General features: G+C 33.9%; 1 long non-coding RNA gene across 1 annotated transcript in view; it reads right to left on the bottom strand.

Moving 5' to 3' along the window:
- Positions 1–4,598: 4,598 nt before the first annotated feature.
- The window catches only part of LOC141489794 (uncharacterized), an 84,150-nt gene continuing 62,635 nt past the window's right edge, over positions 4,599–26,113 (bottom strand). Inside the window, exon 4 of the long non-coding RNA XR_012468990.1 lies at positions 4,599–9,667. This is a non-coding gene — a long non-coding RNA (uncharacterized LOC141489794). The remainder of the gene's footprint in view (positions 9,668–26,113) is intronic.

Consider the following 26,113-nt stretch of genomic DNA (forward strand, 5'->3'; position numbering starts at 1 on the left):
TATCTCCTCTATTGTATGATCAAGTATTGTATAATCCTGACTATAGATCCATGGTTCTTGAACTCTTCCCCCTGCATTCTTGCAACATTTTTCTTTGACCTAGAAGATCTTGGTTGAAATTATGACATTCCTGGGACTTTTTCCTTTTGGGGTTCCAGAGGTGATTACTGGGTTTTTTCCATATTTATTTATCCCTCAATTCTTAGAGATCTGAAGATTACGATTTTAAGATTCCTCAAACTATAACCTCTAGATTTGTTTGTTTTGCATATCATGCTTTTTTAGGAAGTATAATGATTCTTAAAACTATATATCTTTGAATTATTTTCCAGATGTTTTTAATCAGATATTCATATTTTCTTCTATTTTTAATCTTAATTTTGTCCTAAATTTTCTTGTCTCATGGAGTCACAGATTTCTTTTTGATCTATTCTAATTTCCAAGGAGTCTTTTACTTGTGTAAAACCTAATCATTTCTATTCTCAATTGTTTATTGTTCTTCCTGTTTCCTAAAGCTTTACGTTCATTTCTTTATTTCTTATTTGAAATTATACATATATTCCCTTTGAGTCTCTACTTGCATTTGTTATAGTGTACTGTTTCCTTCTAGGTTAAATCTGGGGGCATTTCTGGAACTATTTTTTTAATTGTTTATATGATCTTACTTTATACATCTCTCTAGCCTTAGTTCCTGACCTGGAACATTGTGTTGAGGCCAAGTTCTGCCTCTTACTACACTTTTGAATGAAATGGGCAGTCCTGCTTGATCTTGACCTGGATCATTGGAGTTTCAGGGAAGGCATCCTCCTGAGTTTTTTGGATTCTGAGTGCTGGATCTTTAAGGTCCATTGATATCTCAGAACAGAATGCTAAGGACTTTGGAGTCCTGAAGTGTTCTGGTTTGAATATTGCCATCTATGCCTACACTAGTCACTGCCCATCATAATGAATAACTAGACCCCTACTATGGATGTGGCTTTCTTGAGAAACCTCCCTCTCTTGCTGCTCTAGAACGAAAATTGATCAGGCTATAGGTGTATAGGTATGTATGTGTATACATGTGCATCTATGTATATATATATATGTATATATATGTGTGTGTGTGTGTATATATATATATATATATATATATATATATATATATATATATATATATATATATGTCATCATGCTTGCCTATACCAGTGTTGGCTTAACTCATGGCTTACTTTCTTACTGACCATAGACTTCTATCTAGTGTAGAAAAAGTCATTTACTGTAGTTTCATATTGGGCTTTTAGATCATTATTTTTTTGTTGTTGTTGTTGTTAGAGTAAGTGTAATAGGAGTAATCTTCTTGGTCCTATTCAGATAGTCATCTTAGCTAGAAGTCTAGTCCCTTAACTTTTAATAGTGTCTTTCTTTCCTTACAATTGGACTTCTCTTATGTACTTTTCCTTCAGGAGGAAAATCTATATAGTGATTGAAACAGAACACCCCTTTACCATGCTATGAAAATTTCAGAGAATTGTATGAGGTAGCATATAAGAATGTTCTGTTGTAAACTATAATGATAAAAAAAATGAGGACATAGATATTTTTGTTATTTCTTTGAAAAATAAAGCTGTTTGTGTATTGCATTTTTTGTAGAAAAGTTCTAAGTATTGTCAGACATCATTCTATATAAACAATATTTGAGTTCCTAACATACTCTGTCTTGACTTTATCAAACATGCTCCTCTGACCAAGAAAAAGAAAACATAGGGGCAGCAAAGTGGCCTGGTGGATAGAGCACTGGCCCTGAAGTCAGAAGGACCTAACCTCAAATTCCATTTCAGTCACAATACTTACTTAACTATTTGACCTTGGGCAAGACACTTACCCCACTGCCTTGCAAAAAAAAAAGAAAAAGAAGAAAGCATCAAGGACTTTCAGACCAGGAAAGTAAAACCTATGATAAACAGGTATTCTGAGGTATAGAAAATAATCAAGGGGTTTATATGAAGAATGGTCACAAAATGTGAGAATTAGTCCTTCTGTCCACTTTAAATACTGAAAATATATTTATGAAAGAAATTTTGGGGGCACCTAGTTGGTACAGTAGATAGAGCACTGGCCCTGGAGTCAGGAGTACCTGAGTTCAAATTTGCCCTCAGATATTTAATATTTACCTAGCTGTATGAACTTGGGCAAGTCACTTAACCCCATTGGCTTAAATAAAAATTTTTAAAAAGAATTTTTTTTTTTAGTTTTTGCAAGGCAATGGGGTTAAGTGACTTGCCCAAGGCCACACAACTAGGTAGTTATTAAGTGTCTGAGGCTGGATTTGAACTCAGGTACTCCTGACTCCAGGGCCTGTGCTCTATCCATTGTGCCACCTAGCCACCCCAAGAAAGCTAGAGAATGGGCTGATTAAATTTTATTTTTAAATTATAGACTTATAGACACACTACTAAAAATTAAGAAATAGTTTCTCTCCCCCAGAAACAATAGAAGGAATAAATGTTCTTATTAAGCAAGAATTAAAGAATTAAAAAATGTAGAACTGATAGAAAGGGGATAGAATTAATGAAGAGGAAAAAAGTAAAGAAATCCTAAGAGGGAAAAAAGTATAGTTAGAAGTAATAATCAAAAGAAATCTGAGAAGAGGAGAAGGAAATTTGAACTACTCACTTTACTAAGGGGGGAAATCATGTACAAAAGGAGACGAAAAATCAGAAAATCAAATTTTTAAAACGAGTTAAAAATTAAATGAAAGTAAGATTTAAGAACTAGTAAACAGGAAAAGAAATGGGATGGTGTAAGCCTATGAAAATAAGATTGCACTACCACAGGGACAAAGTATTGACATAAAAGAAAGAGAAACACAAATTCCTAAAAAACAATTGGTGTACAGGTATATGTACACACACACACACATATATGATATATATTTATATGTATATATATTATATATAACACATGCACAAACATATATAAATACATACAAATGGAGGAATCCATAATAGCTTTAACTTTACTTTTCCCCCAATTTTAACTGTGAATGGATTCAGCAATCCAATAAAATGAGTATTACAGAATGGATACAAATTCAAATTTCTGCAATATGTTAATTACAAAATTTATGAAAAACAAAGATATACATAGAATAAAAATGAGAGACTAAACCAAAATTTCTATTCATCAAACAAATACAAACATGCAGGATTTAGAACCATGCTATCAAGCTAAGCAAAATCAAAAATTCACATACACATCACAGAAAAAAATAAAGTATATTAAACTGAAAAGAAATATAAGAACCACTTCTGTGAGACCCTTTTCTCACTATTGAATCCTTTTTTTTTTATATCCTCAATGTTTAGGAAAAGTCCCAGATCAACCATCATCCATGCTTCAAATATTACTATTACTCAGTAGTCTCTTAACTGCCCTCCTTTGGTCTTCCATATCAAAAATAAGCCTGGGCTCTAAATTCATATAGGAAAATTAACTGTTTCATGAATACGTAGATAGTAACACAATATGCATATAAGATCATCAAGTTTATCTCGCAGTTTATTTGCTGACTTCCCAAGGATGTTTTCCAGTTTGTATTTATAATGCAGAAACTTTTTACCTATCAGGTCATGAAAGATAGCAAGTTTATGACAAATAATTTTAGTCACAAGGATATATATTATTAGGTATTAAAGTAGGCACTAAATTCTTTGCAGCATGGTGATGTGTTGCATAGTTTCTATCATTTATTTGTGTAATTTTTATTAATGACTAAGACAGATTTTCTTTTGGATGACCATTCTGTAATTTCTGCTGCTGCTGATCTAGTCCAGAATTGCCATTATGGACTTCTCAATCCACAAGTAAACCTGCATAGTAGTCATTTTTATTGACATACTGTTGCCTGAGGTCATGAAGCTGTCATCCATGAAAGGCCTTTTGATTTCATTTTAGGATCTGTAATGTTGAAAAGTGTCTTTTGGAAATAAAATATTTTCTGCTACCTTTGGTAAATTCAATGGCATATATGTATTATCAACTTTTAGTGCTTGGTAAAATGATACTTGTTGCAAAACTAATTTCTTAGATGTTTATCTGTTTATGATATACTTTAAGAATATCTATCAATTCACTTCTTTCTTGACTCCCAGGTGGTACAGCCGGGAGTCAAGAAGTACTGAATTCAAATCTAGCCTCAAAAAATTTGCTAGCTATGTCACCCTGGGCATATCATCACTTAACCTCTATTTACCTCAGTTTCTTCACATATAAAATGGAGATAATGATAATTACTGTGTTACAGGATTTTTGTAAGGATCAAATATGATAACATTTTTAAAGTGCTTAACACAGTCCCTGAAATATAGTATGTATGCATTTATTTCAGAAGTCTCTCCTATTTTTGTAAGGGTTATTCTTTCAAAAGTTTAATTTGTTGATAATTCCTATATTTCATTAATTTTGTTATGATTTTTATTAGAATAATTTATAAATATATTATAATTCATTTTGAAGTTCCAACAGTATACATTAAGACTGATATCTCTTTAAATGTATTCTCATTCAATTTCCAGTAAGTCTTTATATATTCACCAATAACTTCTGCTTGGTACCTTTATGTTTGATGTGTTGTACCTTGAGATGGTCAAGGTATTTCTGGTATTGTATTTATCCACCGATTCAACAGAACCACTAGATTGAATCCCAAATACTACTTTCATTTTCTTTGGTCTACATGAACTTAACACTTACAGACTTCAAATGACATTTTGATATCATTGAAGAAACATTCCACTGGACAAAAAAGATATTTGAGGCATTCTTTGTTCAAATTATTTTATTTCTATTTCTCCTAAGAAAAATGCTTGATGTACTATTTTGCAAAAGTATTGAATTTATTTTATACATTCTATTAACTACTGGGTAGGGGGAATGCCTTTATTCATGATGGTATGAAGATAACTATTACAAATTAATCTGCTTTGATACATACTAGTATGTATACTTGCTGGTATTCTTCCCAATCAAACAAAACAATTTTCATTTCAATTCTAAGTATTACATCTTGTTTTATAAATAATTTGAGATATTGATGTTGTTTTGTTAGCTTTTGTCATTGAGAATAACTTTTGGAATTTTTATTAGAAAGATTTTTAATGATCATAAAATCATTAATTTTCCCTCCTCAGATTTTAGTAGTTACTAGATTTTTATTCCTTATTTCCTCTGATCTAGGATTAGGAATGTAGTCTTATTTTCATTTATTTGTTTGTTTGTTTACATAATTGGCCTACATTTGTCAGCAATATGGCTTAAAACTGAGGGTAGTTGGGGTGGCTAGGTGGAGCAGTGGATAGAGTACCAGTCCTGGAGTCAGGAGTACCTGAGTTCAAATGCAGCCTCAAACACTTAATAATTACCTAGCTGTGTGGCCTTGGGCAAGCCACTTAACCCCATTGCCTTACCAAAAAAACTAAAAAAACCCAAAAAACTGAGGGTAGTGGTGACAAAATTAATATCATGCTTTTTTTTTGCCTTATCAATATTTTCAATACTTTTCATTCATGGTTAATAGTTTGCCATTCTAGTGATTAAATTGTTCTGTTTGTATGCCTTGGCCTACCATAACATTAAGGGCAACTACTCATTCCACCGTCCTCCATTTCAAGCTGGTCATTGTGATGGTTTTTTTTAAGAGTTTCTAAAAATTATTTATTATTATTAGCTGAAAAATGTTAGACTTTCAGATAAGATGGCAAAGTCAAAAAGTACCAAAATGAATTGTGATGATTCTTAATAGAAGCAGTCTTGAATCTGAGGCTGACCTGTCAACTTCCTAGATCCACTGGAGTACTTTCATCACATTGGTTGGGTTTCCAAGACTATCTATAGTATTGTCAGAGCTCAATTAGCTAGTATTTCGTGATTCCTACCAGGTTTTCATAGCTACTATTAAATAGTGTTAAGAAACAGAGTCTTTGTTGTATATTACCCAGGATGGTATTGTCTTAATTTGTTACTGCTTTCATTGTCCTTCCCTGTCCACCCTAGTCCATAAATGACATGGATATTAAGTTGAATTGTGAAGAGGCTTTTATTGTTGATTAATACTAGTGTTATTCTAAATGCAATTATGTAAAGGATATGTACTATTTTGAGAAGTGCTATTTTAATTCTCAAGTAGACATACAATTTCATACTAATTATTTTTATGGAAAAGAGAAGTGTTTTCATTTGGGGTAGCTTAATACTGTATAAATCTGAACTAATACCTCTAAGATTAGAACTCAAAGTTCTAATCATAGTCATTGAGTCTTTGTGGCCTTATTTTCTAGTGCTTAGTTTGAGTATTTTTGGTACCTCATGTCTTGTATTTATGAAGCAAATAAGGACAAGATGCCTTAGATCAGAGATATCATACATGAGACCTGCAGGATGTTCATAACTGCTAAGTATGGCCTGAAGTGGATTAAATTTTAATATGGGAATATTTGACAAAATAAATAAAAATAAAATAAAGCAATGTTACATTTTAAAACTAAGTCAATATATGGGCCACAGAGATACTTTTGTATGGAATAATGGTCCTTTTTCTAGTTGAATTTGACACTACTGCACAAGACAATTGTATCATGTTTCTCTGCTATGGCTACTTTTAAATTAAATAGAATATTCCTGATTTTTGTTACTCACCAGCACCATTTATTTTTCAAGATCAGTAGTAGGAAGGAAAACACATTACTTCAGTAATAACTATTGCAGCATAACTAAAGTCTATTACTTTTCTCATAATGGAATCTTTGAATATTAAGATTAAGAAGTACTAGTATAATTTATTGTTATTGTTTTTCAGTCATTTTTTATGACTCTATTTGGGGGGTTTTCTTGGCAAAGATATTTTTGTCATCTCCTTATCTAGTTTATTTTTACAAACAAGGAACTTAAGCAAACCAGGTTAAGTGACTTGTCCAGTTTCATACACCTATTCCTGAGGCCTGGAATAATTGATAAAATTCTATATATGTATATATCATTCAATGGTGGATTTTGCTAGGCTCGGGAAATCAATCTGAGCTCTTATCTCAGAGAACTTGAAATCTAAATAAAAAAAAACAAAACAAAACAAATCCACAGCACAATACCCCTTTTTTTGTCAGAGAAGATTTATCAATGATTTAGTGTCAGAAAAATTGGCTCTAACTAGAATGTCAGTTTTGTTCATCATTGACTTTTAGTTCATGGTGTCTGTATACTTTAAGAAGATATCTAATTTGTTGTTTAAAAATGAATACTTTGAATTTAAGCATATCAAGATTAAAATAATTTTGGACTAGAAAATCATTCAATGCAACTTAACATTAGCAAAACAACAGGGAAAAGCTAACTTATTTTAACAATATTGCTTATTACCTGGGGGAAGATTTGAAAGGGAATAAAATTAATTGCACTGGTTCTTCTCATTTCTATCTGTCTCTGACCTAATCCTAAAGTTTTATCCTGGCCATTGCCAGTGTTGCTACTAATATCAATCCCCTTGCTACCTCTCTTCACTACATTTTCTATTCATCAGCTAATGCCACCATCAAGAGAATTCAGTAGACTACATTGTACTATACTGATCCCTCCTAAACCTGTAAAACATTTTTTTTTTAGCATAGTGAAGACTGCTTTGGATACAAGAAAAATTTTTTAAAGCAATTTAAAAAACTGGCTTGAACAGTGATAAATTACTGTGACCAAAAATGAACTATCAGAGAATTAGGTAGCATAGACTTGGCATCAGTAAGACCTGATTTTCAATTCTGTGTTGGACACTAGTTATATAACCTTACCTAATCACTTCTCTAAGTCTTAGTTTCATCATTTTCCTAAAATGGAAATATGAATAGGATCTATCTCACAGGGTTGTCATTGAGGATTAAAGGGGAAGGGAGAAATAACCAAAAATACTCCAATTCTAGAAAAATTTTACAATTCTATATTAAGAGGAGCACACAGAAAAGGCAGTAGTGGTCATTAAAAGCTAACATGGTTTCATCAAGAATAATTCTTGCTAGATTAGCCTCATTTCTTTCTTTTTTTCTTTTTTGACAGAGGAATGCTTCAGACATGGAGTATATCTTCAGAAAAGCATCTGACAGAATTTCTCATGTTCTACTTTTTGAGAGAAAATGGTGAAATGTGGACATGTTAGCAGAGTTTAGTAAATTTGGAAGAGGTTGAATAACTAGACACAAAGAGTAGTGATTGCTGCATTAATGCCAAAATTAGAAGAAAAAAAATTTCTAGTAGAGTATGCCAGGATTTGTTTTAAACTTTCTTTGGGTCAATATTTTTAACCCATAGTAGATTCTTACTAATGTTTCCTACTGAATGGCTGAAGATAGGGAATACATGCTTGCAACATTCAAAGATGATACTGAGGGGCAAAAATGCTGACTTTTCAGAAACAGTGCTAAATTAATATAAGCCATAGGCCTCAGTTTCTATTTCTCAAGAATCAGGTGAGCGTGAGAACCTGGATCTCCAGCTAGAAAAATCATGTCACCCTAACCATATAAGGTGTAAACAAAGATAGACTCTCCGAGGAAAACTTAGGTATGCTTTCCTCTTCATACCATCAAATATGACCAATTGACCAATTTTGTAAGGGTCAGCAGAAAAGAGGAGGGGAATGGGTTGTGGTTTTTGTGTTTTTTTTTAACCCTGCTTCAGCTTCTGTAATTTGGCTTTTCCTGCTCTCTCTCTCTCTCTCCCTCTCTCTCTCTCTCTCTCTCTCTCTCTTAGAGACTTAGGAACTGCCCTGCTTCTTGCAACAACCAAATTACATTTTGACTCTTTGCTGCCATTTTGAGAGGACTCCGAGTAGTCATTTTGGGTTAGGGTCTCAATACCCCACACAATACAAAGTTTGATGAGATATCAACACAAAGAAGGACAGCTCTTAGATACTCTTAAAATATCTCATCAGACTAGAAAATTGAGCCAAATTGAATAAGATGAAATTTAAAGGGAATAATTTGGCTTTAAAACCAACTTCACAAATATTTGATGGATAATTTTGGCTAATAGTTCATTGTGAAAAAAAAATCAAAGGAGTTTATTTAACAAGCTCAATATAAATGAACAGCATGACCTGGCAACCAAAAGGCTAATATTAACCTAGTTTGGATTGAAAGGTTTTGTTTCCCGAAAAGGGAAGTTAATACTTCACTTATTCTCTGCCCTATTAAGGCTACATCTGATGTACTGAGTTTTTGTTGTTCAGTTGTTTTTTCAGTCATGACCCCATTTGGGGTTTTCTTGGCAAAGATACAGGAGTGGTTTGCCATTTCCTTCTCCAACTCATTTTAGATTTGAGGAAACTGAGGCCAACAGGGTTAAGTGACTTGCCCAGGGTCACACAATTAGTAAGTATCTGAGACTAGTAAAATGCCTTCCTAACTCCAGTCCTAGTAATCTATCCACTGTGTCACTTAACGTCCCCTAAGTTCTGAGTACCATACTAGCAAATAGACCACTGTAAAGTGTCCCTAAACAGACAACCAGGATGGGCACATGTCATAAAAGAATTGATTGAAGGATCTTTTGCTATTTATCCTGGAGAAGAGAAGGATGATGTAAAGCTTTGTTTGACAGGTTCATCACATGAGGTTTTCAAAGGTTGCCTGACTCCAGGAGGACAGACCTAGGAGCAATAAGAAAGGAAAGAAGTACATATTAAACATTTACTATATGACTTACATATATTTTCATCTGATCCTCACAACAACCCTGGGAGGTTGGTGTTTTTCACATTTGTGGAAAATGAGGCAGGAAATTTACTTGGCCAGCATCACACAGTATGCTAAATCTCAGGCTGGATTTGAATCCAAGTATTTCTAATTCCCTCTATTCACTGTGGCTACTTCTTGCCTTTAATGTCAATTCATCTCTCTCTCTTAATTATCTCATTTGTAAAGTAAAAATATAAACTAAATGAACTCTATACCTCTCCCATTACTATTTTTCTCCTTCTGTGATACTAACTTTTCAACAAGCCAGTTGAGGCTTGATTCAAGCAAAGACATGGTAAGAATTAGGGATCCAGTAGTGAAATGGTCTACTTTGGGAGATGATGGAGTTCTCCTCAATGGAAATAACACTTGTTTGAACCATTGGAGAAAAGATTCTTGGTCAGATATGGGTTGATATAAATAGTCTTTGAGTTTTTTTCCCATTTCTTAGAATCTATTATTTTGTGAGATAAAATGAGTATAAATAAATCTATAAAGGCACCATTCAATAACAAATAAAAGAAGCAATAATGTTTGTGATTCTGTCTTGTTAGGTTCCTGCCAGACTAACTTATCCTTCCCCAGGTGAACATTGAAGAGGCAGGAGACAAGGATGGTAAGTTCTCCAAGTTCACCATTTATTAAACCAAATATAAGTGCTTAAATATCCTCCCCAGTCCCTGGTCCACTCCCCTCCCATGGCACTCTCCAATCAACCAGTAAAACAACATTCTGGTGCTAGAGGACACCAGGTGATAAAAATTTGCAGTATTCCCACACACAACAGTCCCTTATATTGCTTCATCTTTATGAGTGCTATCTCACCAGAAAAGTTCTAAACCTGCTGGATATTAATTAATACATTTGTGTGAATTTTGTGAACATCTCCAAAACTCCAGAAAATAAACCTACCAGCCTATAATTCATTAAACATGTTGCCTGGTAACTAATGAATAATGTGTATCCATTTTCTACAAGGATTTTATTTAATTCAAGGGAAAAAGGTCTAATGAAAATGTCTGACTAATATGTATACTCTTATAGAGTAGGAATTATTTCATTTTTAATATTTTCTTCCTAGCAGAATGCCTGACACATAATATGGACTTATAAATTGTGTTCAATTGACATTAGATATACAATTAGTCATCTAATTTGGGTAGCTAGTTAGCATGCTTAATAGAGTGCTAGCCTTGGAATCAGGAAGGTTCCTCTTCCTGAGTTTGATTCTGGCTATGTGACTGGACAAGTCACTTAATCCTGTTGGCCTCAGTTTTCACATCTGTAAAATAAATTCAAGCTAATAACTGGCAAACCATTCAAGTATCTTTGCCATAAAAACCCCAAATGGTGTCATGTAGAGTCAAATAGAACTGAAAAGCATGAAATACAATTAGCCAGCATATTAGAATTCATAGATTTGATTGAATCAAATTTTAAAGTTTCTACTAGGCATCAGGATTGTACTAGGCTCTAGGGATGATGCTAAGCTCTGCTATACTTGCCCCCAAGGAGTTTATGTTCTATTGGCAGGAAAGATTCTTATCTACTACCCCTAGCTCTCTGAAGACATGATAAAGACAAGAGGTTCCAAATATTTTTAATCTTTAAATTCAAATTAGGAGAGATTTTATATTGTGTGTGTGTGTGTGTATATATATATATATATATATATATATATATATATATATATATATACATATTCACATGCACACACACACATATATATCTAAAAGTGTATGTTTATGTGTTTGTTTATACATTTATACATATATATATGTGTGTGTGTGTGTGTATATATATATATATTATCATCCCCTTCCAAAATACATTCAAGTTTTGAGTTTGGGAGGTTGTAAAAGCAGGTGATGGTTGCATAAGAGAGGAATATTTGTTGAATGAGAATAAATTATTAATTTTAATTTATGATTTTGTTTCTATTTTTTCCTGTGATGAATGATGAATATATCTGTCTGTTTGATGACCATTCTTGTGACCTTTATGAACACTCTTTGCTACAATGAAGTACAGATAAAACTTGGTAAAGCTTCAAAAGGCATGCCCAGTCTAATGTTTCTAAATTATCGTGTAAAATGCAGTGTGTCATTGGAACCATGCTCCAAATTAGAGTCATCACTAGCCATTTTGGTGACTTGGAAAAGTCCTACAAATTTTTCCTGAAGCAAACAGAATAAAAATTGCCCTCAAATAAATTTCAGTATAGTGAGGTAGACAGAGGAAGAATAATGCAAGGCCACAGATGAGGAGGACACTATTTTGGAGTAAATTGAAGCAAATGGGTATATGAATGAAAAACTCACCTGAAGCATCGACTCACAAAGGATGGGGGAGGGAGGAAGGATGCATCAGATGCTATCCTAAGTTGACGATTCTCACAATGACCCTGTCAGACAGGTGTTTTAATTATCTTCATTTTAAGGCAAGAAGTTACTTGCCCAGGGTCTTACAACTAGTAACTATCTAAGACTGGATTTGAACTTAGACTCCAAAACCAGGGTTCTGTACATTTTAACACCCAACATTCTGAGTAATGGGATGGAAGCTCATCATAAGAAAAGTTCTAATTTTAATTAATTGTTCTTTCTAATTTAATGCTAGGCTCTGTATTTTTTTCTATAACTAGAGGACTTTAAGTTAGGTCAACACATTTGCAATACATCATTCTGGAACAATGCTCCATTGTGCTTTGACAATGCTATGACTGGGTGCTGCACTTCAGAACAATGTCATTGTAAGGTTTCACAACTTTGCACTAGAATTTGTTCATGATATATTAATAATCATAATAAAAAATAACTTCAGTCAAGTTATATGGTAGATTATATAATTGCACCTTTTCAAACAGTAGGTTAGTGTTGTAAAATCATCATCATATCCTCAGATTAACCTTCAGATAAAATGTTTTGTTATTTCATTTTTGATAGAATTACTATATGAAAGACAGATTGCTGTACTGGCTAACAGGAGACCTGGGCTCAAGGCGTTGCTCAGGCTATTAACTAGCTATATAACTTTATATGACACTTCATATCTCTAAGAATTATTTGCCTGATTTACCTATAAAATTTGCAGATTAGGGCATATAGGTGGCACAGTGGATAGGGCACCAGCCCTGGAGTCAGGAGTATCTGAGTTCAAATCCAGCCTCAGACACTTAATAATTACCTAGCTGTGTGGCCTTGGGCAAGCCACTTAACCCCATTGCCTTGCAAAAACCTAAAAAAAAATGCAGTTTAGATTTGATACTATCTAATTCTATTCAAAATATTTATTAAGCATCTATACTAGGTCAATAATGTGCATCCATATATACTAGGTTCCCACTATGTTCAAAGAACTATTATGTGTTCAGGATACAAAGATAAGAACAAAATGGTCCCTGCCCTCAAGGACCTTTTATTAGAAGAAATATGACATGGATACAAGGAAGGAATTATAAAGAATACAAAAGGCAACCCAAGGTAACTTCAATAGGATAAAATGCTAATAACTAGAGGGGATCAGCAGAGACCTTAATTTAGAAATGAAACATGAGGTGAACTTCAAAGAAACCTGGAATTCTAGTCCAAAATTTTATGGTTCCTATTGGCATCTAGATTGAGCAATGGACAGAGTATTGAATAGAGGAAACTCTGAGTTCAAATTCAACCTCAGATAGTTGTGTGACCCTGGACAAGTCATTTAACCCTATTGGCTTCAGTTTCCTCATCTATAAAATGAGTTGGTGTAGGAAATAGCATACCAATCCAGTATCTTTGCTAAGAAAACCCCAAATGAGGTGAAGAGATGGATGTTACTGAAATGACTCAACAATAAAATGTTTCACATGAGCACAGTCAAGTATAAATAAACTCAGTTCATCTAATTTGTCATGGCATAGCACAAGTTTCTGTTATGTAAGGATCACTGAAATTAGAGGATGAAGGACCAATACTTCATCACCCACATTTTACTGATGAGGAAACTTGCTGAAAGATCCACAGTTCACACAACTATCTGAAATAGGACCTGAACCCAGATTTACCTGTCCTGAATTATAGCATTCTACATTATATCTATGATGAAGGTCTTGGGAAATTACAGAGTAGGGAGGAAAGCATTCTAGGTTAGTCTGTATGATTTGCTCCTTTAATTATTGGCTCTAACAATATGATGTGATTTTTCTCACTAGTTATTAATTCTATAAAACTACAGGCAGATTTTGAATTGAGTGCTTTGCTATTTCCTTGTTCAGTTTGTTATACAGTAAGGAAAATAAGGCAAACAAGATTAAGTTACTTGTTTTGGGTCACCCAGTTAGTAAGTGGGTGAATTTGGACTCAGATTTTTCTAACTCCAGGCCTGGCATTCTATCCACTGTACCAATTAATAGCCCACCATGTACCACAGTTCCCTATATTTTCTATGACATTTTTTTTAAGAAAAGATGGCTCTAGGCTAGAGAAAATTCAGATTACAAACTATAGATAGATAGATAGATAGATAGATAGATAGATAGATAGTCATTTTCTTTTCTTTCGTACTGAGTGAGTTGAAGAAAGTTTTGTGAATATAAAATCAAAAGAAAGAATCAAATATGTTAAGCTGTCTTTTTTTTCTTTGTAGGCTGATTGGGTTATATTCTATCTGGAACTGGGTACCATGCAACTAACAGCACTACATGGTAGGAACAAGGTGATAGCTGACTATGATTTCACAGAAGCAGAAAAGATGGAGTCCTCTACTGTTTATATTCTTCCCAATTCACCACAGCAATCGAAAGGTAGACTGCCATGATATCAACCATTAGCAGCATGAAGAGTATTAATTAAAAGCTTTGAGTTTCTCATAGCTTTGAGAAATCTATCTGAGCATAAAACTATTCAAAGCAGCTATACATTGGCTCCCCTCTTCTGACTCAGTAAAAGGTGACAGCACATTATAAAGTCCTATCTCTGTGTGCATTGTGCCTTTCCTTACTATGGATTTCACTATGCTTCCTTGTAAACCATCAGGCAATGTTAGGGCAATTTTTCACATATTTTCCTTGTCTCTATTCCACTGAAAATAAAATTTCATCTCTGGTTCACTACCATAAGTTTTTGGCACATAGGATATTAGTGGAACAAAATGCTTTGGAGTCTCTTTGTCATCTCTCTCCCCAAGACTTTCCTGTCAAGTCAATTCCATTCTACTGAGTCTTCCTTTGGCTACTTAAAAGAGAGAGAAGAAAATGCCTATTTGTCTAAAGTAGACAAATACATAGGTCCAATGCTGATCTATATACAGAGTATGCCAGTGTCTAATTCTTTTCTATGGTAAAGAATGAGAGAAGGTAGGATTTCCCTTCCATTCCAATACTCAGTCAGGTAGTTCCCAACAATCAATGACGTTTATTGGGCTTTGGGGGTCTGTAGTTAGAGTGTTACATAGTCTCTTGTGAGCTACAATTCCATATTACTAACTTCCCCTTAGAAATTTCTACTGTGATGTTCCATAGGCATCTCAAATTCATCATTTCTTAGACAGAATTAATTTTCTTCCTCCAAAATTCTTCCCTCTCCTTCAATTTTTAATTCTATTAAGAGCACTAAGATACCTTCAATCATCAAGTTTTACAATTGCATTATATCCTTGTATTTATTTTTATATGCTTATTGTATTCTGATTAAATAAAATATAAAATAAAATACATCTTATTTGAGGATAGGTGTGATCTTATTTTTGTATTTGCATGCCTAAGACTAGCACAATGCCTATCATATAGTAGATACTTGTCAAAAGAAATTGGATTATCACTGAGGGCATTGTCAATGGACTGAACTTTGGACCTTCCCTGACTAGGTGCATATTGAGTCAAGGGGGCGGGGGAGTCATAAGTATGAGATAAGATTATATTGTAGAAAGAGTACTAGCTTATGTGGACTCCATGACTATATATATATATATATATATATATATATATATATGTATATGTATATTTGATCTTAATTTTCTCTTCTCTTTTTCTCTATAACGTTTCTCATCAATAAAATCTAAAAAGACAACATGGTATAGTGAACAGATAAAAAATCTCAGAACTAGGAAGTCCTGGTTTCAAGTACCAATTTTGGTACATATCAGTAATAAGTGACCCTGGGCAAGTCCCTTAAATTCCATTGCTTCCGTTCTCAAGGTACTAAGCTCACAATCCACAGACTAAATGCTTTATCCAAAACTCAGGAGTACAGCTGAATCAGTTTAAAATGTAATAGGGAAATGTTTAACAAAATAAATAAAAATATTTTTTAAAAAAAGCATAATATTAATTTCTGGTTTTTCCAAGTCAATAAAGAAGGATCTATTTCAATTTAAGGTTGACATCACTGTTCTATTCAGCTCTAGACCACACAGACTACATTGGCAGAAGCAATTTCTTTACCTTTGAGTTTCCTATACCAAGAAAACCACAAGTCCTATATCCTATTCCCCAGCTGCATAAAATAGAGAAGATGATCTTTAAGGTCAACTGTATCTCTACAACTTTAATACTAGGGAAGTAAAAGACTCTTACTCTTCAAGATATTTATTGCCCAGAGTTCAGTTTCATTCATCTCAAATGTTAGTACTGTTAAAGGAGTGTCATCTTTGCAGCCACTGTGAGAACCTAGCCAGCCACTGCCTTGTTTCTACTGTTAACTGTAAATCAACAAGGACCAGACATTAACATAATCCAGTATGCCTATAAATGTATACAAATATACTTATAGGTAGATACTCTATATGTACATATACATATACATATTAACATTTTTGCATCATTTTTCCTTTTTTGAAAGAGGAGAAACCCCCATTAAGCAAATGAAATATACTTTCATTAAGCAGGATTGATTTTAACCTGGGGATTTTAAGCTGAGGATTTGACTAAGGTTTATGCTCCATGACTGCTAATGTCTCTTCTAATTTCCAGATACAGTAATTCTTTCAATCTTCAAATGTGACCTTTGATACTCACTTTAACCTGATTCCACTTAAATAAAAAAAAAACTATGGAGAGAGTGGGGAAATATGGAGGAGGGAGGTTACACAAGATTTTCCTACATTGTGGATTGCTTCATGGATGGCCTTAACAATTAGAGTACTACCTTAGTCAAGGAAAGGAAACAACAAAGGAAATTTATCATTCTATTCCAATAAAAACTTCATAAGAGGTGGGAAATATTGGGCAACAAACATAACTCTCCCTGCTACTTTTGTGAATCTATTTTATTTTACATCAGAAAGATATATAGGCTATATTAAGGGGTTAGACTTCTTCCTTTAATTCTATTAGAATTTTAAAGTCAATATAAATTTATGACAATACTTTCTAAGATCATCTTTTACTTACATTCTACATGGTTAATTTTTATTTATTTTGTGTGTTGCATATTTTCTCCTCCATTAGAATGCAACCTCCTTGAATTCAAACCATGTTTATTTGTTTTTGTTTTATTTTTATGTTCTATGTATTCCAAGACTTTTGCCCAGTGAGTATAAGTAATTAATGAAAACTTGATGACTATTAACTGACAAAGTTAAGGAAAGCAGACTTGAGACTAGACACAGATTTATCCTTAACAAATCAGTGACTTCTTCATACAAAATGGCAGAGATTAGTCCATCACCAAGTCAATTTATGAAAGTTGAACCAAAAAGAACAATTCAAGCCTTACTTAATGATTGCTAAGAATTTTATAGTTTGAACTGGAAGAGACCTCAAACATCATCTAGTCTTACCCTAACAACTGAGGCCCAGAGAGTTGAAGCAGTTTGCCATGATTACATAGATAATGAATCTGTGAGAGTTGAAATTTGAACTCACATCCTGTGACCGCTAATCCACATATCTTTTCATTTCCCTATGCTGCCTCCAGTAGTTATGCTTGATTTAAGTTTTAATCACACATAACTGCTCATAGACAGTGTTAATTACTAATCAAATATTCATTTTCATGATTAATATCTCAGCTTTACCTTTTTTTATCCTGCCTTCATCTAAATACATATTTGTAAAATATCACTTTACTAATAACAGAAAAACGTTTGTCACAATCCATAAAGGGAGAATGATCTGGGGGAAAAAACACTAACATTAGAGCAACTAGACTTTTTTTACAATCTCAGACCTTCATTTATTAGTGTTTTACCTAGGAAAAATCTCTTTTACTCTCAGTTTCTTTTTTCTTTAATGGAGAGTCATACCTAGCATTATCTACATTCTAAAGTTTCAGATGAGTTAACAGATGCTACTCTGAGTTAGTATCATTGCTCTCTTATAACATCTGAATGTGGCTGTCAATCAGCTATAGGGCCTATCCACAAACCATTCTGGTTGGTCACAGGTACATTTCCAGTCTAAGATACCTCTGTTTGTTTGGCTATTCTTTAAATTACTAGGATAAGTACCCTTTTCAGCATTAGAAATTTACCTTCCCATCCCCCCAAACCCAGCTCCTTCAAGCACCCTTCACATGGAATACTATAACTATTCTGCTAGAAGAAATGCATTAGGTGTCTATTGTCAAGCAGTCAAACTTTCTCAGCTTACAACTATACATCTTCCCTCTGTATGCATATATATACCTTCAGACACACACACACACACACACACACATACACACATACATTATTTTATAGGTAAAACAATACTTGAATAAGTATTCACAATTCTTCATCTATATTCTTAATTTCTTAATCAATCTCCCTCCATTTATTAATAATCTTCTACGTTTCCAGTCCTGTGCTAGTTGCTCTGGAGAATACAAGAGACCTGAGCTCTGAGGACTCAGGATTCCTATCCTCCAGAAGCAGGTAGTCTACTTGAAAAGTTAACACTACCTACACGCATCAAGTAGAGAATAATACAAGACCATATATAGTTAGGGTCTAAATTATGTGGCGCAGACAAGGAGTGTGACAAGAATGTAGAGAAGAGAAGGATCAATGTGGAGTCCCTTAGTATTCCTTGGTAAAATTCCTGAGGGACTCTAACCTCAGATATAGAGAGAAATATCTATGTAGATAAGTGCACAGACATTGTAATGATGAAACCCTATACAATTTACTCATGAAAGTCATTGTGTAATAGAATATTCAAATCCTGTTCTATTGCTCTAATTCACTAGTCAGTTTTTTGATTGGGAAAGATTTTGCCTCAAAAGGGCTCTTTAATTCTAGAAAGGTTGAGTCACATATAAGATTAAAAATCAATCTAAGAATATACAGAAAATATACATATACAAACATTTTTATTTTTAAAGAAAGCATCTGAAATTTGGGGCAGTATTTTTCCTTAGCATTATTTATTCTTTTCACTACTATGTGGTGAATAATCAGAGTGAAAAAAAAAAGTAAAATTATTTTTAAGATCTAGTAAAATAATCTTAATAATCTAAAATAGGCAGTGAATATATGTTGAATCATCAATCCAACTGAGAAGGCAAAAGGAGAACCAAAATATATGTAGTTGAATAAATAAGGGAGGGAATGAACAGAATAATTTAACAGAGGGAAATATAGTTTAGAGAAAAAGGATATTTGAATTCAGAAGACAATAGACTTCCCTGGCAAGTGAGGAAAATAGTTGGGACTGAGAGAAAAATATAGATTTCTTTGTGAAATAGTCAAAATGACCCTGATTGAAAAAAATCAAGGGTCAGAAGGAAGAGATTGGAAGATTGTATGATGGTAGAAAGGGATATGTACAGAAAACTGAGGAAAAAACAGATTTTTCACTGAAGAATTACAAAATCAAACTATTTTTCTCTGTTCTAAACCTCTAAACAATTTATACTTAATGAACTTATGATCATTTCTAATGGACTAAAAAGTACTGAGTTTGAGTCTCATGCCTGAGATCTGTGAGGCCATAGACAACTCATTTCACCTACATCCTCTCTGGCTTTTAATTTCCCTCTCTGTGAAATAAGGAGGTTGGACTATACAATCTCTAATCTTCCTTCTCATTCTAAACTCTTTGAGCCTAATCAATAATTCAATTCAACAACATTTACTAAGTGCCTACTATGTAAAAGACACAGAGAATTACAAGACAGGGAAACAACATTGTCCTAATCAGTGGCAGCTGCTTTTGGGGAATCAAAATTTTCTGTGGACTGGGTACTCCAGCCAAAGATATTACATGCCATTTAATCAAGGGGAAGATTCATGGCTTAACTCAAGAGTCCTTGGGGCATAAAATGGTATTAAAAAAAAGAGGGAAGAGGGGGAAAATGCATTCAAATTTTAGTCATGGAAAGACAAAGATAAAATTGGATTTCTGTAAGAAATAGGATACATTCTTTTTTTTTTTTAGGTTTTTGCAAGGCAAATGGGGTTAAATGGCTTGCCCAAGGCCACACAGCTGGGTAATAATTAAGTGTCTGAGACCGTATTTGAACCCAGGTACTCCTGACTCCAAGGCCAATGCTTCATCCACTATGCTACCTAGCCGCCCCAATGCATTCTTGATTTAGCCATTGAAGGTGAGCCTTGAGGTGAAATGATCTTAAATCTTGCAGTTTTTCTGCAATAATACTTAATTACTTAATGTCCAATGCATGCAAGGCTCTCATCAATTCTCCTAGTTAAGTGTAAGAATACTTGGGTTTTCTCACACAGTGGAGCTTCTCAATGATGTGGATAAGGAAAAAGTTTTACATAGGGAGGGACAGAGAATTGCTCAATCATATCTGTTCTGTCACCCCTCCTGTTACTAGTGTATAGACACCAATTATCTGTTGTCTAGGTAGCCAGAACTTTCCGGAAATTATATGGAGGAGAATTCTACAAAGACTATATACCCAGCAGGAGGAAAGGAAATGAGATCATGTGTTGTAACAAAAGTCAGACCCAGTAAACAAGGGTTTTTGGACACAGGTGAAGACAATTTGAGGAAGGCTAGAATTGATGAATCACAGTTTTCAATGAGGAGCACTGGGAAAAAAAAAACACCAATTCTAAAAAAAAGAGATAGAGGTACAGATAATTTTGAGAATTCACAGAGGGAAGAAATGGAATAAAGTTTAGAGAACAGTTAGTAGTCCATTTTGACTGCATAAATGGGAATCCTGTGAATCAAGGCAGGAAAGATATAGATATATATATATATATGTACATATATATATATATATATATATATATATATATATATATATATATATATATTGTGGAAAGCCTTCATTGCTAAATTGGGAACCAAGAAGGTACTTACCACTAAAGGTATCTCAGTTGGTGGCTAAGAAGGTTAGAATTATGCTTTAGGTCAATTATTTTAGCAAATTTATGGAGATTAGTTTAAGAGGAGATAGACTAGAAGTAGAGAAACTAAATGGAATGAGTTTTTTTGTTTTGTTTTTTTAGGTTTTTGCAAGGCAATGGGGTTAATGGCTTGCCCAAGGCCACACAGCTAGATAATTATCAAGTGTCTGAGGCTGGATTTGAACCCAGGTACTCCTGACTCCAGGGTCGGTGCTCTTTCCACTGTGCCACCTAGCTGCCCCTAAATGGAATATTCTTATAATTGTCTAGACTAGAGTTGATTAAAGATCAGGAGGGTGGCTGTGAGTGAAGATCAGGGAATAAATATGGGAGATATTTTGTAGATAAACTTATAAGACAACAATTATTCAGATACAGAAGAGGGGGCTTGAGGAGAAAAAGGTCAGAAACAAGGGTGAGTACAAGTTTTCAATCTTGAATGAATGAAGAAGATTAGAACAGAAAAATAACATTGTCCTTAACAGAAAGGAAAATTTAGAAGAGTGGGTTTTTTGGGGGGGAAAACATGATAAGGTACATTGTAAACACATTGAGTTTGAGATACCAATGGGACAATCCAGTGGAGATGTCCAAGGCATGGTTAACTCTTCTAGATTGTAGTTCAAAAGAGAGTTTAACATGTAAATTTGGTGATATCTACTCATAGATGATGTAAGTGATACATGAGAGTTGATAAGTTCACTGGAGAAAAGACTATAGAGAGAGACAAGCAGGGCCAGCATAAAGATTTGGTAATACTTATTTAAAGGATGGAAAAACTGATGATCTTCTAGCAAAGGAGTTTGAAAAAAAGATAGTCATACCAAAAAAAAGAGGCAAATCCAGAGATAACAACACAATAAAAGCCAGGGAAAGTCAAAGTATACAAGAGGTTAATAGTTTCTACAGCTGAAGACAAAGTAAATGAATAGAAAGGGAAAGTCATCGGGTTTGGCCTTTAAAATGGGGTCAGATGTCGTATTGGAGGGGTTTGAAAGTAAATCATCTTAAGATAGTAGAGGCTGAGGTATTCAATGACTTTCTAGGATGATCCTCTCAAGAAGACAAGTTTCTATGCTGGTGTTACAAAGATTTACTTTAAGGAGAGAGAAGATGAACAGATGGGTTGGGAAGGAACTGAGTTATAGGAGATATAATATAGATCCCTAAATATGAAATGGTAGGGAAAGCAGAGAATTAAAAATCACCTTCTTGCTGCATCACCATATTGTATAATACATACATAAGTATATATACATATGATTCCTATTATAATAAATATAAACAATAGTAAATTTATATAATATTACATTTTTGCAAAATATTTTACCTTTATTTTTTCCATAAATCCTAAAATGTCTGTGAGGTAGTCTATATTTTACTTTCCTCATTACATAGATAAGGGAACTAAGGCTCTCAGAGATTAAATGATTTACAAAAGGTCAGTCAACTAGTAAGTGGCATAACTATAACTTGAACAAAGTTCTGGCCAGGAGTCAAGGTATCTTACCATTACATCAGGAAACAAAGGTAACAGCCATATAATTAAATAAGGAATATGATTTAAATTGGGGTATAATTAAATTTGTAGTATAATGAGAGACTATAATGGAGTTTTTGGTGTATTATAAAATTGTCATGGGGAAAATAAATTTCAAATGAAAATATAAGCAAAATCTCATGATTTCATACTTGCTACACTAATTCAGAACCTGAGTTAATTTTATCAGGCTAGGCTTCCTGCTATTTGTGTGGAAACAGTTTGCTAGGCAAATTGACACCATAGGGGAGTATTTTTTTTTAAACTGAGAGATAATAAATTGTCAAGATATTTGAGCATATTAATGGTTTACATGTAAATTAGGCTGCTAATTAGAAATGAATTACATTATTAAAAATAAGTCTGAAAGTCCTATAGAAAACATTTGATATCAATTCAAAATACTGTATTACTAAAATTGTATAATTTATATTTTCCATTAAATTACCTAATCTCCCAGTCAGTTGGTTCAAATGAGTATTGTTTAATTATATCCACTTGTATTAGTATCATTAGATCATAGATGTAATAGTGGAATAGGATTTAGATCTTCTAGACCAATGGTATCATATTTCAATAGAAATGGGGATCACTGATCTTATACATATAAGGATCCCTGTGGTCAAAAAATTGACTTCATTTTAAAATGTAATATTATTGATGTTTTATTGTCTTTTTATTTTTTTGCTATATATTTCCCAATTACATTTTAATCTGATTTGCACTGAGTACAGTCCAAATGATGAAGAAATTGAGGCCAAGTTTAAATGACATTTCTAAAATCACAGAAACAGAAAGGAGCAGAGGGAGGTTTTGAATCAACATCCCCTAACTCATGGTTCAATCCTCTATTCCCTAAACCATCCAGTTGGAATATATTTACAATTTACTTATTGCTTTTGAAGGACCTCACCTGGAGTCATTGCTGGCATTTGGTTTAAAACATGAGGACATTTATTTTCTTTTCCCTGGGGGTACTTTCTGTTTTGTTTTTGTTTTTTTCTTTCCAAGAGACTCAATGAAGGTGACTTCCCAGCACATCTTCATTTTCAGTTTCCTATTCTAATTGGTTTTAAGTTGGAACATCTGTGTCTCAAGGTACTTGAGTTCCTTAAACCCTCAATTATCAGGAAGTTTCTAAATTTAGCAGGTGCTGCCATTTCCTTCCATTTTGTGGGATTCTGTTTGAGAGATAAGCAGCAACTATGTGCTATGTGTGCCTTCCATTGAAATTAATAATGGTGCTTCCAATGATGTTCTTATTATGTTAGACAAGGGGACAGGGAAAGCAATAATAAGGGCTAAAGCACAGCATAGGTGCTTGTACTGGACCTGATCAAACAAGCTTAATTATGACCTTCAGATAAGGAGACCACCATTAAGCCATTGAATTATCCCAGATAAGGCCCAGTCTCAGTTACTGTCTGCAGATAAATCACAGCTCACTACAGCAGAGAAGTCAGAGCTCATTCTGCTAATCCTTCAGAGGTTTTTGATGGGCTGGTCCTCCTACTGTTTTGCATCTATTTATATTGCACTCAGAACCCCCAAATGGCCTCTGCTTATCTCAGGCTTTGGATAATGTATGCTTTTTGGTGTGTCACCCTTCCCATAGCTGTTATCAGGAATTGAGGCGGTTTAGTCCATCTGATCCTCTGAGATGCTAATCCTCCTGCTCAGTCCTACCCCAGAAGAGTTCTCCTCGATGCTCATTTGCTTTTGTTTATTTGAGGCTGCAGAGTGTGGATTTTATGATTACAGTGTAGGACAATTGTTGAGCTCCAAAATAAAATAAGCATTTAATTTGTCGAGCTGTCTCTTTTCACAAGAGTGGTTGGGTAAATTACGCTGATTCAAATGGCCAGATGGTTTCCTATCTGTTTGTCACTGATTAAATAGATCTGTAAATATTTTTATTTTCAGAGAAGGTTGGTCTCACAGACAGAATTTTCTTGAAACCCTCTAGATGGTGGGCTGCTTCTTCCCAAAGCCCTCATCCTTATTTAGACTCCAAGACATGGAATGGAATATTTTCTTCCTTGATCTGTTTCACACGGAAATATGATGGCTGTCTCAGAATTTCATTAAGACACTTTTCTATCTTTTTGCCCATTCCCTGCTGCTGTCCAAGTTTTATGAAATCTTATCTTTGAGAATTCTATGAGGTTGTTTGACTAGTATTTAAATGTATTACTTTTTAGCACTCTGAAACATTCCTAAATGAGTAACTATCAACCCCATCAAATTCTCTTGCACCTATTAGCATAATAAGATGAAAATATGCACTGTGGACCCCACCAAATGATATTTAAAAATAGGTGAATGAAAAACCAAACCACCCATGTGTCTTCTTTTTGCATCTTTCCTTCTAGGTTATATGAGGTTTTCTTGTTTGGATAGGATGAGGTCACCCCCACTTGTTGTGATCCATCTTCAATTAGCCAGAACCCTTTCTGGTGGCTTTTAATGACAGTTATGGAGATAGCAGTTTTCTTATCCTCTGAGTGATAAGGAAAGCTACAAAATTAATTTGACCTTGGGATTTCATTACACTTGATGTCACCTAATAGCATATCTATAGTTTTAATGCTTATTAAAGGCTTTCTCCTGGAGTGTTTGCCTCAAAAGAAATGAGGGAAAGGAAATATCTCTAACTTTTATGACTTTTGTAATTCTTTTTCCTTTGGGTGTACTTCAGTACAAAATATTTAGCTAGATGACTACTCAAAAAACTCCAAAAATTTTCTCTGGGAATATGACTGAGGCAGTTTGTAATCTAAAAGTAAAATGGCCTGCCTCTACAGATGCCTTCCAGCAAACAGGTAAGTTGCCTCTCCTAACAGCTTTATTTGTACACAGCTTTTTAATATGGTTTCAGAAAACTTCCTAGACTTCTTCCATTAGGGTTCAGCATCCTTTTTCTGGGTAAGTAGATCCATATCATTCCAGGAACTACTTATAATTGAATTTCAGATGTGATTTCACTAATGGTGTAGATCATAAAGATAAAAAGATTATACTGCTAGCCAGAATGCAAGTTAACTCTGAATTGTTGGTTGTGTTTATGTAACATCCATTTCTACATGAACAAGGGAATGGGATATTAGGTTTGGAAGGGAGTAAGTAATGTTGTTGGGTTTGTGTTTTTTTTTTTTGCTTGTTTAGCATATCATGTTTTTATAAAAACCATTTCCAATTTCTCTAGTCTCAACTGATTCCATTGTGAACTTCTGCACTAGTCTCACTGATATCCATCTATCTGGGAATATAACTTAGTGCTTTTGAGCCCAGGACTGCTCCAGTGAAAACACACTGCATTATTTAAGGCAAACTACAAAATTATTTCTTCCCATGAATTTGCAAGGGAATAGTGAAGGAGAAGATCTGGAGTTCTCATTTTATGACACAAATGAATCATGGTGCTTGCTCATATTCTGAAGTCTTGTTTTTTTATTTTTGAAGTAGTTGTGTTCACAATCTTGTGCCTCTTTCTTTTATATATTGAGACTTGGGAAATAGATGACATTTGCATGAAGTT

Source organism: Macrotis lagotis, chromosome 5 (genome assembly GCF_037893015.1).
Source record: "Macrotis lagotis isolate mMagLag1 chromosome 5, bilby.v1.9.chrom.fasta, whole genome shotgun sequence".
Taxonomy (NCBI): domain Eukaryota; kingdom Metazoa; phylum Chordata; class Mammalia; order Peramelemorphia; family Peramelidae; genus Macrotis; species Macrotis lagotis.